The 18,353-nt window shown below is 44.0% G+C and overlaps 1 pseudogene; it reads right to left on the bottom strand.

Moving 5' to 3' along the window:
• Nucleotides 1-17,250: 17,250 nt before the first annotated feature.
• On the bottom strand, nucleotides 17,251-17,383 carry LOC141109081 (U2 spliceosomal RNA; annotated as a pseudogene).
• Nucleotides 17,384-18,353: the final 970 nt, after the last annotated feature.

Below are 18,353 nucleotides of genomic sequence, written 5' to 3'. Positions count from 1 at the left end.
AAATGGGAGGAAGATGTAGTTCTACATGACAGACCTGACCAGCTTGTCATGTGGAAAAGATTCATCGATGATATCCTATTTATTTGGGATGGTGATAAAGCATCGATTGATTCCTACCTTTCGGGCCTCAACAACAATGATAGGGGTATAGTGCTTAGTCATGAAGCTAGCTCAACTCAGATCCATTTTTTGGACCTGGTTATTAAAATTGTCAACGGAAATATCACCACCTCTACTTTCTTCAAGCCAACCGATAGGAACAGCTTTATCCCCTTGGACTCCTGTCATCATCGTTCCTGGTTAACAGCTGTTCCTAAAGGACAATTCCTAAGATTGAGGCGGAATTGTTCTAATTTAGAACAATTTTATAGGGAAGCATCCATTTTAAAATCTAGATTTCAGAGTAAGGGGTATGATTCTTCAACCCTGGACTCGTTAATCCTAGAGGTTGGCAATAGAGACCGGAGGGACCTATTATTAGACAAACCTCCTCGAGCTGAGGATAGAGAGGACTTTGGACTCGCTTTTATCACCACCTATTCAAGCCAGCATTGGGCCATAAAAAGGATCATAAAAAAACATTGGCCAGTTATTAAAAATGACCGGATCCTTGGGCCCCTATTGTCAGAAAAACCACGGGTTCTGTTTAGAGGCGCCACCAGTTTTAGACACATGCTGGCACCTAATGTTCCAGATCCACCTGTGCGTTTGAGTTTTTTTGGAGACCTTAAAGGCTTTTCCCCGTGTAGAAGGTGTGCAGTGTGTAAGGTCAACACAGTAAAGGACAGAAGATTGACTGAGTTCACTTCAGTCAACACGGGCCTTACATACCCCATTAAATCATTGATTACTTGTACCACTAAATGTGTCGTCTATCTCCTCAGGTGCCCCTGTGGGTTAGAGTATGTTGGACGCACTGTTAGAAAATTGCACGTAAGGCTAGGTGAACATATCACCAATATTAAACAGGGCTTCGACAAGCACAGTGTCTCCAGACACTATGATCTCGTACATAATCGAGACCCAACAGGCACCACTTTTATAGGCATAGAGAAATACATTCCCCATTGGCGGGGTAGTAATGGGAAGAGAACCATCTCTAGAGCCGAGACCAACTGGATCTATAGGTTGGGTTCTCATGCCCCTAGTGGTTTGAATATAGAATGGGACATCAACTGTTTTATTAACAACAGTTGATGCCTTTTCTGGGATACGGTTTTTTGCTGTTATTAGCCCCATTTGGTACATTTTGTTCCCCTTATAATTATAGGATTATACCTCTAACGTGGTCCCCTATATTTGTTATTCTGTCCAGCCTCCTACAACCCTCCCCCCTCCTTCCCTCCCTTCTTGTTTTTGGGTATGTAGTACCATATCTATTGCCCTTCATTTAGGATTATGGGTTTGTTGCTCATCACTATATATACAATCTTTATTCATGATTACTTAATTTAATTAAGGCTTTATACTGGGAATATCCCTGCGAGGTATTCAGTGGGGGAATTATATTGCTAGGAAGTATGATATATAATATGATGTTTCTTTGGCTTTGAACTATATTGATTATTATACATTTCTCATTTACATTAAGTTTTTTTTAATTTTCTAATTAGTCATAATTATGTTATTATTAGTATCCTTTGTAAGGAAGATGCAGTACTGTTTGGGATTAATAATTAATTTTATCATGATATTATAATTAATTGATTTTTTTAATGTTAAGTGCTTCATTATGGGTGGCCTAAGCTACTACTTGTGAGTCTTTTTGTATAATGTCCACTAGATGGCGCTGTTGCTTGTGGCTCTTTTTTTACTTTATTTTGTGTACGTTTAATTAACGTCTTGGATTTGTATTATCCTTTATACTGGGCGTTACCGTTGGTTTATGGGCTTTTGGATCAGCCTATTATCAACATTCAGTCCAGATTTGTGCCACCCAATAGCGCCGTCCATAGCGGAGATGCCAAGCTATTTAATGCGCATGCGCGTGCGTAGCCACGTACCCCTGATGACGTCAGTTGTGACGAAACGGCCGTAGGGTCACAACGTTGATGCGCAACGCGCATGCGCGGATTGATTTTAAATCGTTTTCCCTTTCTTTCCACTGTCATTTTGCTGTTTTATGCTTTAATGCATCTTAGTTTTTAAATAAATGCCCCCGATTTTTTACAATCTACACTATTGGAGTCCTTGTTCTATTCTTTTCCCCTGGGAATCGTGGCTTATCTGTGCCTGAGTCTTTTTGAAAAGGAACACTAAAGGATTCCCTATGAGTACATCTCTTCACGGATGTCCTTGTTGCGGTGGGCTGCTGGATTAACGAGGAGAGAGCGAGTTCAGAGGGTCCATTATCCTAGGAGATTTCCACTACTAAGCCTGTTTTGACCCCCCTGAATAAGGGCGGTCGCAGGCTTGTCGGTAAGCCTTCATTTCTTCCATTTGGTGGTGGGCCGCACGATAGGTGGACCAAACATCCCCGAACTCTGCAAAAACATCTCTTCTGGATCTTTTTTGGAATTAACACAGTGTGATTTGGGACACTTTGCAGAACTTTTCTCTTATCACTTATTTGAATTTTATATTTAAATTTATGCGATTTTTTGGTATTGTATTATTGATTTGATGCTGCACCTTTGTCACTTCTCATTTTTTCACGATGGTTATCCTGTCTAATTGATATTCTAGTCTCACTAGATTGTGCACAATATTTTTGTAGTCACCAGTCATCATAATTATTTAATTTTATATATCCAGCGCTACACAGATTGAAAATGCCTGAACCTAGGTTCTTTTTCTTTTTGAGTGTCTGGACCCGCCTCCCCCCTCTGGTTCCTCTTTTCGTTCCCCGGGACGTTTGGATGGCCAGGCGTCCCTGGGAAAACCCCAATGCTGGTTATTATTCCCGCCTGGAGGACCATAGGGATGGGATGGACCAGGGTGATTATAATCCCGTTGGGAATTCATAGAGTACTGAGTACCCTGATTCCTTTTGGGATAAGTCTGCCTATATCCTTCAATGTTAGTACCTCGATGTCCAGGGGTATCCAGGTCCGACAAAGAGTAAAACCTATTGTATGTGGGGACCGGATTTCCTGTGCCTTCGGGTGGTGAGTAATGTTGAATAGGCCCTTCATTATAACTCTGGGGATTTCGTCTCCATGATGGGTTCTCCCATGTTGGTGGAGGAGGGGTATTATAGGGACGTTGATATTGGTTGGGGCGTGGGGACTGATAATATTCCTGTCTGGGGAATCCAGATGGACCTCCCCTAGATCCATGATAAGGTCCAGGCCCAGAACCCCTAGATTTGGGGTTGGTGTTTTTAGGGGGCACATCCCTTTTAGGTAAGGGGTGTTTCGTTCGAGAGGGGGCAGGTTCAGTATTGGCCAGGGTAGCTCTGTGGGGCTGTGTGTCCATTCTCCCCTCCTCTTCGTTTTGTTCAGCCAGTTTCTTTTGCCAGGTGAAAACTAAACCTGACTGATAATCTTGCTTGTCTCTATTATATTTCTTTTTATTTTTAGCTTTCTGATCCTTATCCTCCTTCTCGAGGATTTTTAGCAGACCCCTAGATTGCTCTTTATAGTCCTCACTGTTAACATGTGGGACTAACTGGTCCTTATGCCTTTGATTTCCCCGTCTAGGCGGACAAGTTTGTCAGTCTTTCTCTGAATCAAGAAACGTAATAGACTGATACCTGCATCATTGAAGTGTTTAAACCATCCCTCCAGATCCAGATCCCCTTTCTGTGGGGGAACATCCCAACGCAGACTCCTTGGGACCATGGCCTCCCTGATATAAGTTTCAAGGAAGGCGATGTCCCACTGGTTGTGCATCTCAGAAGTGGTTAGATTTTTTAACCTCATGAAAAGGCCACTAATCCCCGAGTCTGCAGCCATGGGAGTGGAATCAAAGACACCAGATGTGTCTACCACTCTCTTAGCTCGAAACTCGAAGACATCCATATTGGTTGGACCCAATGTGCCATGCTGCAATTAAACTTATGTGTAATACGTGAACAAAAAAAGTGATGAATTAACTGCGCATCAAAAATAAATAATAATGACCATCTATGCTGCAGAGTCCTATATGTGACACAAACACACAAAAATCAAGTGAGAAAAATATTGACTCGCGCTTAAACCAAAAAAGACTAACATGTGTATGACTATATATATGTCCAGGCATCTATATGGATATAATATTCTCCTGCAAGTAATACTTGAGGTCCTTTTTCATGTCCCCAGAGACCTCATTTCCAATCTTTTTGCGTGTGCCACCACTTAGATGCTTTACAACATGGTGCAGTTGAGATGTGGTCTGTCTGCCTCAGTGTGGACCCATGTCGGAGTGTGGGCCCTTTTGGGCTGCTCATCCTTTCTTTTCGGTGAGGCTTGGCGCGCGAGCCCAATGTGTATTTGTGGATCATTGGAGTCTCCAGTCCGCCCCCCCCCCCCCGTGTCTGGTCTCTGCTGCCCATGCGCAGTAAGGCTATTCAGCTGTTTATCTGACACAGTGTTACATGACATGAATTAAGACTCAGGGCGCGCAGGCGCATTGGAATTGTTTTGTTTTTATCTCGCCCTGGTTTTTCCTCTACGTACGACCCGACGTCGCATCACGTGATTGGAGCCGTGATGCAGGGCGCGCATGCGCCCCTGTGTCTAACCTCCTGCGCTCCACACGAACGGGGACGTCCGGTCCAGATGCAGGGCGCGCATGCGCCCCTGTGTCTAACCTCCTGCGCTCCACACGAACGCGGATGTCCGGTCTAGATGGAACCCAGAGCGAGGCTCTCTATATATTTACTGTATTTAAGGGAGGTGACGCGATGCATCACCCGTGCCCCTGGAAGACGCAATTTTCTTGTGAAACGCAGCGTAGGGCTAAGCGGTGTCATTGCGTCACCTCCCTCTGTCGTTGTTACTCCAGCAGGACGGGCGGCCTGTGAACATCCGGCCGGTGTCACAGACTGCCTCTCATCAGAGGACCATTGCTTTTTTATATGTGAGTGTTTACTATATTCTTTTAATAAATATTAAGTGATTTTACACTATGGGAGCCTTCTTCTGTTTCCCCCACATGATGTCCATACTCCATTGAGGGCTGAGCTTTGCCTTTCCCTGGGGATCCACCTGCAATACAGCTTTTACAGCACTACAGCTTCAGAGGTTCCAATCCAGTCTCCATTCTGGTCCCTGGGCTGTCCGAAGCAGCAGGACTACAATGCTCATTTAGACCCTCTGTAACGGGGGGTCATGGGGTTCCGGTAAGCGGCCAGGCACTTCATTCATGGTGGTGGACCCACACATCTGGGACTGCATACAATCGGACACTTTTTGTTTTAATCACAGCACTTTTGGGGTGTTTTTGTATATGGACTTCCTATTTTATACTTCTTCTAAATCAAGTCAATTTACTTTTTTCGCATATTGCAATCCTTCAAGTTTTTTTGCTTTGGTTTATGTACTAATTTGAGTTGCTATTGGATATATATATTTTTTAAGGGGAGGTTGGACTAATCTCCCAACCTGGTATATATTTTTGCCACATTTTATTATATAACTTTATCATACGTTTATATAATATTTATTCACAAATAGGCTGGGAATCTCTTTCAGTCATACACATGTTAGTCTTTTTTGGTTTAAGCGCGAGTCAATATTTTTCTCATATGTACGCAGATGATCATGTACAGACGTGTGTAGGTGATCATGGACATATGTGTGCAGATAATCATTGGGACATGTGATTTTACTGTTAAATCTGTGGGGGACAGGTGTTTTTACTATGTGGGAACATGTGTGTGGGGACATGTGTTTTGGGGACATGTGTGTTTTACATTGTGTACATGTTTTACATGTGTGTTTTACATTGTGTACATGTGTGTTTTACATTTGTGTTTTGAGTAAAATACAGCTCATACTCACTGATCACCAGCCGGCTGCAGCGATCCGCTCTCCTCTCCTCACCGACAACTTCTGTGTGAGAAGAGGAGAGCCGAATGCCTAGCAACCGGCTTTCTGTTTACATCACATGATGGATGTGATTGGACATGGCCGTCATGTGATCAGGAGGGCATATCACAGAGCCCTCCTGCCGATCAGAGATGCGCCGTGTCCGGGTGACAGGAGCGCATCGGGATCTCGCCGCTGCACGGGCACACGCGCGCGTGTGATCCGCCTCCTTCTGAGGGACGTTTCTGAACGTCCACTCAGAAGGAGAGAGCGCCCACCTGGCCGTTTATGTGCAGTGGCTGGGTGGGAAGTGGTTAATGCATAAAGGTAAAAAAAACTTCTGACTTCACAACCACTTTAAGGTAAAAAAACTTCTGCCTTTAGAACCAGTAGCCGACTGCCGCACGACGATGTACGTTGATAGAATGGCACGGGCAGGCATATGGGTGTACCTGCACGTCCCTGCCCCCCAGTGGGTGGGGGGCCCAATCGGGCCCCCCCTGTGTCTGCGGCAGTCAGCATCATTCCAGGAGCGATCCGTGATGAGGGGGAGGCCACCGATTCATGGCCACCCCCTCGCGATCGCTCCTGATGAATGGGATGCTTCCTCTGCTTCTAAACTGTAAACAAAAGCAGAGGAAGTGATGTGATGTCATCTCTCCTCGTGGAGCCTTTTCGATGAAGAGAAGAAGATGAAGAGAAGAGCGGGAGCCTCCCTCCATGCCATCATGGATGCGGAGTGGCCCGAGGAGAAGAAGAGAAGAAGACGCCGATGCTGCGGAGGAAGATGCCGGACGAGAACACCGGAGGAAGAACCAGAAGAACCAGAAAAAGAAGATGGAGGAAGAAACCGAAGGAAGATAGAAGATAGAAGAAAGAAGAAGCATTTAAATAAAGGAATTGTCAAAAACTGTCTCTTGTCATTTTTAACATTTATGACAGTTTTTTAGTGAAATGGTAGGGGTACTTTTGTACCCCCTTACCATTTCACACAGGGGGAGGGCTGGGATCTAGGGGTCCCCTTGTTAAAGGGGGCTTCCAGATTCCGATAAGCCCCCCGCCCGCTGACCCCCACAACCACCGGCCAGGGTTGTGGGGATGAGGCCCTTGTCCTCATCAACATGGGGACAAGGTGTTTTGGGGGGCTACCCCAAAGCACCCTCCCAATGTTGAGGGCATGTGGCCTGGTACAGTTCAGGAGGGGGGCCGCTCTCTCGTTCCCCCTCTTTTCCTGCGGCCTGCCAGGTTGTGTGCTCGGATAAAGGTCTGGTATGGATTATTAGGGGGACCCCATGCCGTTTTTTTTTTTTTTGGCGCGGGGTTCCCCTTAAAATCCATACCAGATATAGATTTTGAGGGGGACCCCACGCCATTTTTTAAAAATTTTGGCCGGGGTTCCCCTTAATATCCATACCAGACCTGAAGGGCCTGGTATGGAATTTAGGGGGAACCCCCACGTCATTTTTTTTTTTTAACTTTGGTTCGGGGTTCCCCTGTGGGGAATTCCCATGTCGTTTTTATCAATGAACTTCTATGTGTATTGTCGGACCGGGAATGCATTAATAGCCGCGAGTAGTTTTAAATGACTTTTTTTCCTTTGAAATGTCATTTTGCTGTCAGACTGTTCTAAACACGGGAAACATGCACCCTTTTACAGGCATACAATAGACACCCCCCAGGTACAAAATTTAAAGGGATATTACACTTTTATTGTTTCACTTTAAGCATTATTAAAATCACTGCTCCCCGAAAAAACGGCCCTTTTTAAAACTTTTTTTTTGCATTGATCCATGTCCCCTGGGACAGGACCCAGGTCCCCAAACACTTTTTATGACAATAACTTGCATATAAGCCTTTAAAATTAGCACTTTTGATTATTCATGTTCGTGTCCCATAGACTTTAACGGTGTTCGCATGTTCAAACAAATTTTTTGCCTGTTCGCATGTTCTGGTGCGAACCGAACAGGGGGGTGTTTGGCTCATCCCTACTGAAGATCTCTATAGATCTATTGTGGACCAAAGCAATTTGTATGCTGATCAATACATTGCCGCTAATCCCCAGTCGTCCCTTGCCAGAGATTGAAAACCAATTACGGTTTCCGAATTTAAGACCTTTCTGGGCCTATCCCTCGACATGGGCATAACTAAAAAGAGTGAGTTGCGGTCATATTTGTCCACTGACCCAATTCACCATATGCCCGTGTTCTCTGCCTCCATGGTCTGGGCATGATAGGAGCAGATCTTGCGGTTCATGCACTTCAACAACAATGAACTCTGTCGTCCTTGTGGAGACCCTGGATACGATCGGCTCTACAAAATTCGGCCCCTCATAAACCACTTCAACTAACCTTTTGCAGCCTTGTTTACTCCCCATCAGGTTGTCTGCGTTGATGAGTCCCTGATTAAGTTTTCTGGCCGCTTGTCTTTCAAACAGTATCTTCCCAGCAAGCGTGCCAGATACGGGGTCAAGATGTATAAGCTCTGTGACAGGGCCACAGGCTATACATGTAGTTTTATGGTTTACGAGGGAAGAGATAGTCACGTAGATCCAGAGAACTGCCCAGACTACATAGGGAGCGCTGGCAAGATTGTGTGGGACTTGGTGTCACCCTTATTCAGAAAGGGGTACCATTTGTATGTGGACAATTATTACATGAGCATGCCACTTTTTAGTCACTTGTTTGATCATCAGATTGGCGCAGTGTTTTTCAATTCCAGTCCTCAAGGCGCCCCAACAGGTCATGTTTTCAGGATTTCCCTCAGATGAAATGGCTGTGGTAATTACTAAGGCAGTGAAACTGATCAAATCACCTGTGCAAAATAATGGTAAGCCTGAAAACATGACCTGTTGGGGCGCCTTGAGGACTGGAGTTGAGAAACACTGGATTGGCGCATGTGGCACCGTGCGACTCAACCACCGGGGCTTACCCCAGAGGCTTGTAGATTCCCATCTTAGGCTGGGGGAGAGAGCCTGCTTCAAGTGTAATCATTTGCTCGCTTTGAAGTGAAGGGATAATAAGTATGTTTTCGTTCTGTCCTCTCTTCATGCAGACACGACGGTCCAAATTCCTGCAGCAACTGGTGTTGTGGAGATACCCCTCTGTGTCCACGAATACAACCTTAACATGGGAGGGGTGGACCTCAACGACCAGTTGTTGGCGCCGTACCTAATTGCCCGTAAGGCCAGACGCTGGTACAAGAAAGTGTCTGTATACTTATTTCAATTGTCTTTGCTGAATGCTCATGTGCTATACAGAGCTTCAGGACGGACTGGATCCTTCCTTAAATTCCAGGAAAAGATCATCAGAGCCCTTCTGTCTCCAGACGGTGCTCCACCTCACCTTCCCAATCCAAATGCAGTAAGCCGGCTGCAAGAGGGCATTTTCCGTATGTCCTCCCGAGTACCCCTACCCAACGAGCCCCCCAAAGAAAATGTTGTGTCTGTAGAAAGCGCAGATATAGGCATGACACCCGCTATTTTTGTCCCTCCTGTCCTGACAATCCTGGTCTTTGCATTGGTGAATGTTTTGAATGCTACCATACACTAGTGGAGTATTAGCGTAGGGTACAGCACTGCACAGATTAGGACACACTTTTACAGGGTCTCCCAAGATGCCATTGCATTTTGAGAGACCCAAACCGGGAACCGAACCTTTACAGTTACAGTTACAAATAAAAGTGTAAAAAAAAAAAAAGTAAAAAAAAAAAAAAAACACAAAAAAATATTAAATAAAAAAACCAAAGATAGTTGTCGTTTTATTGTTCTCTCTCTCTCTCTCTCAATTCTATCTTTATTGTTCTGATCTTTTTTACTGTATTCTATTCTGCAATGTTTTATTGTGTTTTATTATTAACCATTTTTTTGTTTTCAGGTACGCCATTCAGCTGCAACGAGGATTTATTTATCTTGACAACAACAGTGTTTGCTCCCACGATACATAAAGCCGTGACTCCAGTGCTGTCTGAGGTGATTTCACCACCACAGTTAAAAAAAAGAGCATATATCCCGAAGCATGGGGGCAGCAGGGGTGGAGGAGCGATTTGCTTCTAACTTTTGGGGCGGATGTCCCCATGCTTTGGCATATATATATTTTAGTCACAGGTTGCGTTAAAAAAATGTTTTATTTTTTACTATTTTTTTTTTATATTTGCTTTGCAGGTATGGTATGTCTTACTGTTATACTGTAATGTTACTTTGTTTTTTTGTTAACCATCATTTGCTTAGCAGGTACGGCATTCAGCTGCAGCGCAGATTTATCCATCTTGACAGCAACAGCGTTTGCTCCCACAATACATAAAACCGTGACTTCAGCGCTGTTGGAGGTGATTTCACCACCACAGTTACTGTAAAAACAAAATGGTTCATATATGCCCATCAGTGGCGGCTGGTGCTCCATTTTTTTAGGGGGACGCAAACAAAATCTCAACCAACCCCCACCCCCACGTCACACGCCCGTGATGGGGCCGATAGATAGACAGATATGCAGTTAGATAGATAGATAGATAGATAGATAGATAGATAGATAGATAGATAGATAGATAGATAGATAGATAGATAGATAGATAGATAGATAGATAGATAGATAGATAGATAGATAGAAATACAGATAGATAGATAGATAGATAGATAGATAGATAGATAGAAATACAGATAGAAAGATATACAGATAGAAAGATAGATAGATAGATAGATATACAGTTATATAGATAGATATACAGTTATACAGATAGATAGATAGATAGATAGACAGACAGACAGACAGACAGACAGACAGATAGATAGATAGATAGATATACAGACAGATAGATACTTAGAGAGAGATATGCAGTTATACAGATAGAAGAGAGAGAGAGAGAGAGAGAGAGAGAGAGAGAGGAGATGATAGAATGTACAGCATGACTGTAGGACGCAGTGCTGGGAGCCCCCGTGATATACACATACAGCAGATGTGTAATGAAGGCTCCAGCAGATTGTCGGGTGAAGGGCTGGAGCAGAGGTTGATTCCAGGCAGGGCAGAGGTGAAGCACGGCTCCTTCCACCCTCCGATCACAGACTAAGAAGAGTATAACATGGTGGACAGACAATTAAAGGCTGTTACTAGTAACACATTACCTTACCTTGCTTCTCCATTCACGCGAGCCGAAACAGGAAGTGACACGCCGCCCAGTTACAGCACCGCTCAGAAATGAAGACATGAAGGAGAATGCCCCAATCAGCGTCTAGAGGCGCACTGCACAGTGCCACAGGGCATCAAAAAACACCGCAAATGAAGCGTCTTGCCTGCAATCACGGGATTGCATTGGCATGACGCTTCCATAGTGCACCGTGTCCGGCGCCCACCCGGAACACAGTGCACTTCTTAAAGGAACTTTTTTTTTTTAAAGGGACTTTTTTTTTTTTTGACTGGGGGGGCGGCGCCCATGCGCCCCCTATGGATGGGCCGCCACTGATGCCCATCATTAGAAGTGGGTGAATGAAGGGAGGTATTCTAATGGTGGGCATAACCACCGATCAATCTCTTTTTTTTCGTTCAGCCCACAGGCTGCATGAAAAAAAAGATTACAGGGGGTCCCCGACTTACAAACGCAATAAGGACTGTAGGTATGTTCGTAAGTGAAATCTGTTCGTAAGTCAGAACACTGCTTGTAAGTGTAACTTCTGCCTGTGCAGGGATGTGAGATGTTCCGGCTTCCACCTGTGCAGGAATGTGGCATGTTCTGGGCGCTTCTGGGGCTCTTCTGGCCATGCAGTACATGAAGTACTGCAGTGTGGAATGTGTGGAATGTGGCAAGATAGCTGCTCGGAGGTATCCAGGACCATTGAGGGAGCACAAGCAGCCAGCATTGAGGCCCGTTTGTAAGTAGGAGTCGTTCGTAAGTTGGGCGTTCGTAAGTCGGGGACCCCCTGTACAATATATGCCCAACAAGGACCAGCTTTTTACTGGTATGTTGCTGGACTTTGAGTGGTTATACCAGAATGATGCCTGCAGGATTAGGTATCATCTTGGTATCATTCTTTTCAGCCAGCGGTCGGCTTTCATTTAAAAGCAATCCTAGCAGCTAATTAGCCTCTAGACTGCATTTACAAGCAGTGGAAGGGAATGTCCCTCCCACCGTCTTCCATGTTTTTCTCTGGCTCTCCTGTCCCAACAGGGAATCTGAGAATGCAACCGGTGATTCGCCAGCTGACCATAGACCATAGAGCTGATAAGAAACCAGAATGGCTCCAATCATCTCTATGGCCTAAGAAACCGGAAGCTACGAGCATTTCATGACTTAGATTTTGCCGCATGTAAACAGCGCCATTGGGAAATTGGGTAAGCATTTTATCACACCGATCTTGGTGTGGTCAGATGCTTTGAGGGCAGAGGAGAGATCTAGGGTCTAATAGACCTCAATCTTTTCAAAAAAGAGTACCTGTCACTACCTATTGCTATCATAGGGGATATTTACATTCCCTGAGATAACAATAAAAATAAAAATAAAATAAAAAAGCAAAATCAATAATTAAAAAAAAAAAGTGCACCCCTGTCCCCCTCTGCTCTTACGCTAAGGCGAATGCAAGCGTCGGTCTGGCGTCATATGTAAACAGCAATTGCACCATGCATGTGAGGCATCACCACGAAGGTCAGATCGAAGGCAGTAATTTTAACAGTAGAGGTCCTCCATAAATCTAAAGTGGTAACCTGTAAAGGCTTTTAAAGGCTTTTAAAAATGTATGTAGTTTGTCACCACTACACGTTTGTGCGCAATTTTAAAGCATGTCCTGTTTGGTATCCATATATACTCAGCCTAAGATCATTTTTTTTTTATTGCATCAAACATTTGGGCAATATAGTGTGTTTTAGTGTATTAAAGTTTAACCACTTGCTTACTGGGCACTTAAACCCCCCTCCTGTCCAGACCAATGTTCAGCTTTCAGCGCTGTCGCACTTTGAATGACAATTGCGCGGTCATACAACACGGTACCCAAATGAAATTTTTATAATTTTTTTCCCACAAATAGAGCTTTCTTTTGATGGTATTTGATCACCTCTACGGTTTTTATTTTTTGTTAAAAAAATTGAAAAAGACAGAATTTTTTTTTTTAAATTATATTTTTTTTTATATTTTGTTATCAATTTTTGCAAACAGTTAATTTTTCTCCTTCATTGATGTACGCTGTAGGCGGCACTGATGGGCACCGATAGGTGGCAGTGATGGGCACTGATGGGTGGCGGTTATGGGCACTGATGGGTGGCAGTGTTGGGCACTGATTGGGCACTGATTGATGGCAGCACTGCTAGGTGGCACTAATAGGTGGCACTTGTGGGCATTGATAGGTGGCACTTGTGGGCATTGATAGGTGGCACTTGTGGGCTTTAATAGGTGGCACTTGTGGGCACTGTGGGCACTGGCAGATGGCACTTGGAGGCACAGATGAGGCATCTGTGCCTCCTTCCTCTTCGGGACCGATGTCCCTTTGACATAAGCCGGTGATCGGCTTTTTTTTCCTCCTCACGCTGTCAGCGTGAGGAGAAAACTAAACCGATCACCGAGCTTTTGTTTACATCATGTAACCAGCTGTCATTGGCTGACAGCTGATCACATGGTAAGGGGCCGGGGCCGGCCCCTTACTCGGATCTGTGATCATCCGAGTCTCCGTGACCCGGTGATCACAGCGCGCACACCGCGCGCCCTGCAGGGTGCGCGTGGTGCGCGTGCATAGGGGAGGACGTCATATGACGTCCTCCCGGAGATTGAGGTCCGCGCTGTAGCCGTCATTCGGCTATGGCCCGGACCTCAAGTGGTTAAAAAAGTGCGTTTTTAAAAAAAAAATTCGTTTAAAAAACTGCTGCGCAAATACTGTGTAAAAAAAAAAAATGAAACACCCACCATTTTAATCTGTAGGGCCTTTGCTTTAAAAAAATATATAATGTTTGGGGGTTCAAAGTAATTTTCTTGCAAAATAAATTTCTTTTTTCATGTAAACAAAAAGTGTCAGAAAGGGCTTTGTCTTCGAGTTATTAGAAGAGTAGGTGATGTGTGACATAAGCTCCTAAATGTTGTGCATAAAATGCCAGGACAGTTCAAAACCCCCCAAATGACCCCATTTTGGAAAATAGACACCCCAAGCTATTTGCTGAGAGGCATGTCGAGTCCATGGAATATTTTATATTTTGACACAAATTGCGGGAAAAAGACAATTTTCTTTTTTTTTTTTTTGCACAAAGTTGTTACTAAATGATATATTGCTCAAACATGCCATGGGCATATGAAAAATTACAACCCAAAATAGATTCTGTTGCTTCTCTTGAGTACAGGGATATCACATGTGTGAGACTTTTTGGGAGCCTAGTCGAGTACAGGACCCTGAAAACCAAGCACCGCCTTCAGGCTTTCTAAGGGTGTAATTTTTGGATTTCACTCCTCACTGCCTATCACAGTTTCGGAGACCATGGAATGCCCAGATGCACAAAGCCCCCCCAAATGACCCCATTTTGGAAAGTAGACACCCCAAGCTATTTGCTGAGAGGTATGGTGAGTATTTTGCAGATCTCGCTTTTTGTCACAAAGTTTTGAAAATTGAAAAAAGAAAAAAAAAAAAATTTTTCTTTTCTTTCTTCATTTTCAAAAACAAATGAGAGCTGCAAAATACTCACCATGCCTCTCACTTTGTGCAAAAAAAAAAAGTTTGTCATTTCCCCGCAACTAGTGGCAAAATATAAAATATTCCATGGACTCAACATGCCTCTCAGCAAATAGCTTGGGGTGTCTACTTTCCAAAATGGGGTCATTTGGTGGGGTTTTGTGCCATCTTGGCATTTTATGGCCTTCAAAACTGCGATAGGTAGTGAGGAGTGAAATCAAAAATTTACGCCCTTAGAAATCCTTAAGGCGGTGCTTGGTTTTCAGGGCCCCGTATGCGGCTAGGCTCCCAAAAAGTCTCACACATGTGGTATCCCCATACTCAGGAGAAGCAGCAGAATTTATTTTGGGGTGCAATTCCACATATAACCATGGCATGTGTGAGCAATATATCATTTAGTGACAACTTTTTGTAAAAAAAAAATATTTTTTTTGTCATTATTCAATCACTTGACAAAAAAATATTCAATGGGCTCAACATGCCTCTCAGCAATTTCCTTGGGGTGTCTACTTTCCAAAATGGGGTCATTTGGGGGAGCGGTTGTACTGCCCTGCCATTTTAGCAAGAAATGAGATAAGCAGTCATAAACTAAAAGCTGTGTAAATTCCAGAAAATGACCCTAGTCTGTAGACGCTATAACTTTTGCGCAAACCAATAAATGTACGCTTATTGACATTTTTTTTTACCAAAGACATGGGGCTCAATACATTTTGGCCTAAATGTATGACTAAAATTGAGTTTATTGGATTTTTCCTATAACAAAAAGTAGAAAATATCATTTTTTTTCACAACTTTCGTTTTTTTCTGTTTATATCGCAAAAAATAAAAATCGCAGAGGCAATCTAATACCATCAAAAGAAAGCTCTATTTGTGGGAAAAAAGGACGCAAATTGCATTTGGGTACAACATTGCATGACCGCGCAATTACCAGTTAAAACAGCGCAGTGCCAAATTGTAAAAAGTCCTCTGGTCTTTAGGCAGCCAAGTGGTCCGGGGCTGAAGTGGTTAATAATTGTGTTGGTGTCTAACATGTGGAATATATCAGATTATAGCACAATAGTATGTCAGGTGTGGTAATTATCCATTAATAGTGTTAAAAGGATATTCTTGCATATATTGTAAATGCATTCATATGGCCTTACAGCATCTACAACATAGCTTTATAGAAAACATCATTCCCTGCCTTATAAAGGAGCTTATAGTATACCCACTTTGCCATCATAGTTCATCACCTTCTCTAAATCGTTGTTTAAATATATCTATGACTATTTCCGTACTGTCTGTCAACTGAAAGTTGACTTTTTTCTGTTTATATTTCAGGCTTTTTCCAAAAGGATGTTGACCAAGCTATTATTTTCAGTACCACAAGCTCAAGTGAAGGATGATAACCATGTTCTACCACAAAGACATTTATTTTTAAAGAGTTAAAGCAGGGCAAAAAAATAATCATTCAGTAACAGCCAGGAAAACAAGATCCACTGCACACTGAAACATTTATTTAGAACATTAAAACCTTTATATATTATTTCCAGTTCCTACCAGCCGAGCATACCTATGTACAGTATATAAATATTGGAGATAAATAGACATTTTCAACCCAGGATTGAAAGCTAACAGCAATACCATGTGGATCCAACCAGCATCCACTCCCACATTTTTTTTTTCTTTTCTTTTTCTGCCAGTGGCGTGCAAAACACACCCAAAATCTTCCACCTGGTGCCATAAAAAGTGCACACACATAAAGAGTGAAACACAAAAACATACAACGGGTGTTTACACTGATCTTCCACTAGGGAAGGACCTTACCCTGATCCCCGGGGCGTTAGGCTCCAGACAGGGACTGAGGTACTTCACTTGGGTCCATCTAGCCAAAACCAGAAGGACCCCCGTTCTCTGGAAGGTCTGCCGAAACAGACCCAGCCAAGTAGTAGGTGGGACTCCCCTGAAGGGAGACCCCATGAGAGAGGGCGTACCAGGCTAGAAGGCCTATTATCCACCCCTCCCAAGACTTTCAGAGTAGGCCCGAGGACCCACACCCTACTCATCACACAGTGACAAACGTGCATACACATCAAACAAAAAAATACAAAAAAGTGACAAACCCGGGAATGAATAAAAAGAAAGTGGGGAGAAGGAAGGTGGGAGAGTGAAAAGTGACCATTGTGTAAATCAATGGCCGGCCCTCCGGCCAGGAATAAAAAATTCCCCTGGTCCTAGCCAAAAGGCTCGGCCCTAGAGGCAAGTGCGAAAAACGTGTGTTGTGGTGAAGTGACCATGGTGCCATAAATCAAGTGCCAAAACACTGTGACTGTACGACACCCCTGAACTGCCACTTCAGGGGAACATTCACCACTGGCTTTTCGTGCAACCCTGACCCCCAGCCCAGACCACAGCAGCCCCCACCCCAACCAGGAAGGCCTGGAGTTCAGGAAGCTTGGTGAGAGCCCTTTACCATCCCTCCTGCCTAATTACATTCGGGAAATACTAACCACTCTCCCCCGAAGGAGGAGTAAGCGTTCTCTCCCGAATGACTGACCGGAGCTAGAGCTACCCCAATCTAGGCCAAAAGGCCAGGGACCCAACCCTCTGGGTCAGACCCTGTGGTTCTCCACCCCCATCAGAAGGCTTCCCTTTCGGCTATGAACCACTCCAGGTCCCCTTTATTCCAGCAGGTTTCGCATAGCAACCGCAATCCTTTCTCCACTTCGCCGTAGATCAGGGACAGAAGCAAGCACCACCTCCTGGAAACTGATAAGAACAGATCCTACACTTGATCTTAGCCAAAAGGCCGAGAAGCATCCACTCCCACTTACACCTCCAACTCCACAGCCGAGCTGTGCTTCAAAACATTGCACACAAACAGTGGCCGTGAGGAAGATAGGGGACCAGGAGATTTCCTGAATGATGCAACATATAGTGACCAGAATGTCATGATGCATTTTATATTATATTTTTTAAAGAACTAGTGTGAAAACTTGAGTCTGAATTGATATCAGCCTTTCACAATCTCCTGCACAGCAGAGCATAGACTTGGAAAGGGAGACACAGCACAATGTGACACAATGTGACAGAGACATATGTTGCAGAAAACAGGGCTGTGAGCGCTCATTACTAGATATTAGTGTGCTATGGGAAAAGATTTTTTATTAATAGTAGATGTTTCTGGAAGGGTGTTTGGTTGCGGTTGTTTGGTTCACTTCTCTGGATTACAGGAACAATTTTCCCAGTGCCTTTGTCCTAATTGGATAATACCAGAGGAGGGAGCTCTCCATGCAGGTCCAGCCCCTAAAAGAAATCCTCAACGTCATTAAAGTGGAGCTCTAGGCTCCTTCAGAAAAAATTAAAATTCAGCATCTACAAATACTGTATCTGCTAACTTTTAACTTCTAATGCCGTGTACACACGAGCGGACTTTCGACAGACTGAACTCTGAAGGACTTTTTGACGGACTTTCGACGGAGTTCTGATGCAATGGACTTGCCTACACGCGATCACACCAAAGTCTGACTGATTCGAACGTGATGATGTACGACCAGACTAGAATAAGGAAGTTCATAGCCAGTAGCCAATAGCTGCCCTTGCGTCATTGTTCGTCTGTCAAACTAGCATACAGATGAAAGGATTTTTCGACCGGACTCGAGTCCATCGGAAAGATTTGATTTCTATTTCTAAGGTCCGTCTGATTTTTCGACAGTAAAGGTCCGATGAAGACCACACACGATCGAATTGTCCGGCGGATTCGTTCCGTCAGACCTTTGCTGTCAAAAAGT

Source organism: Aquarana catesbeiana, linkage group LG09, assembly GCF_042186555.1.
Source record: "Aquarana catesbeiana isolate 2022-GZ linkage group LG09, ASM4218655v1, whole genome shotgun sequence".
Lineage (NCBI taxonomy): Eukaryota > Metazoa > Chordata > Amphibia > Anura > Ranidae > Aquarana > Aquarana catesbeiana.
Note: the sequence above shows the minus strand (reverse complement) of the source record. Positions and strands in the feature narration are given on the sequence as shown.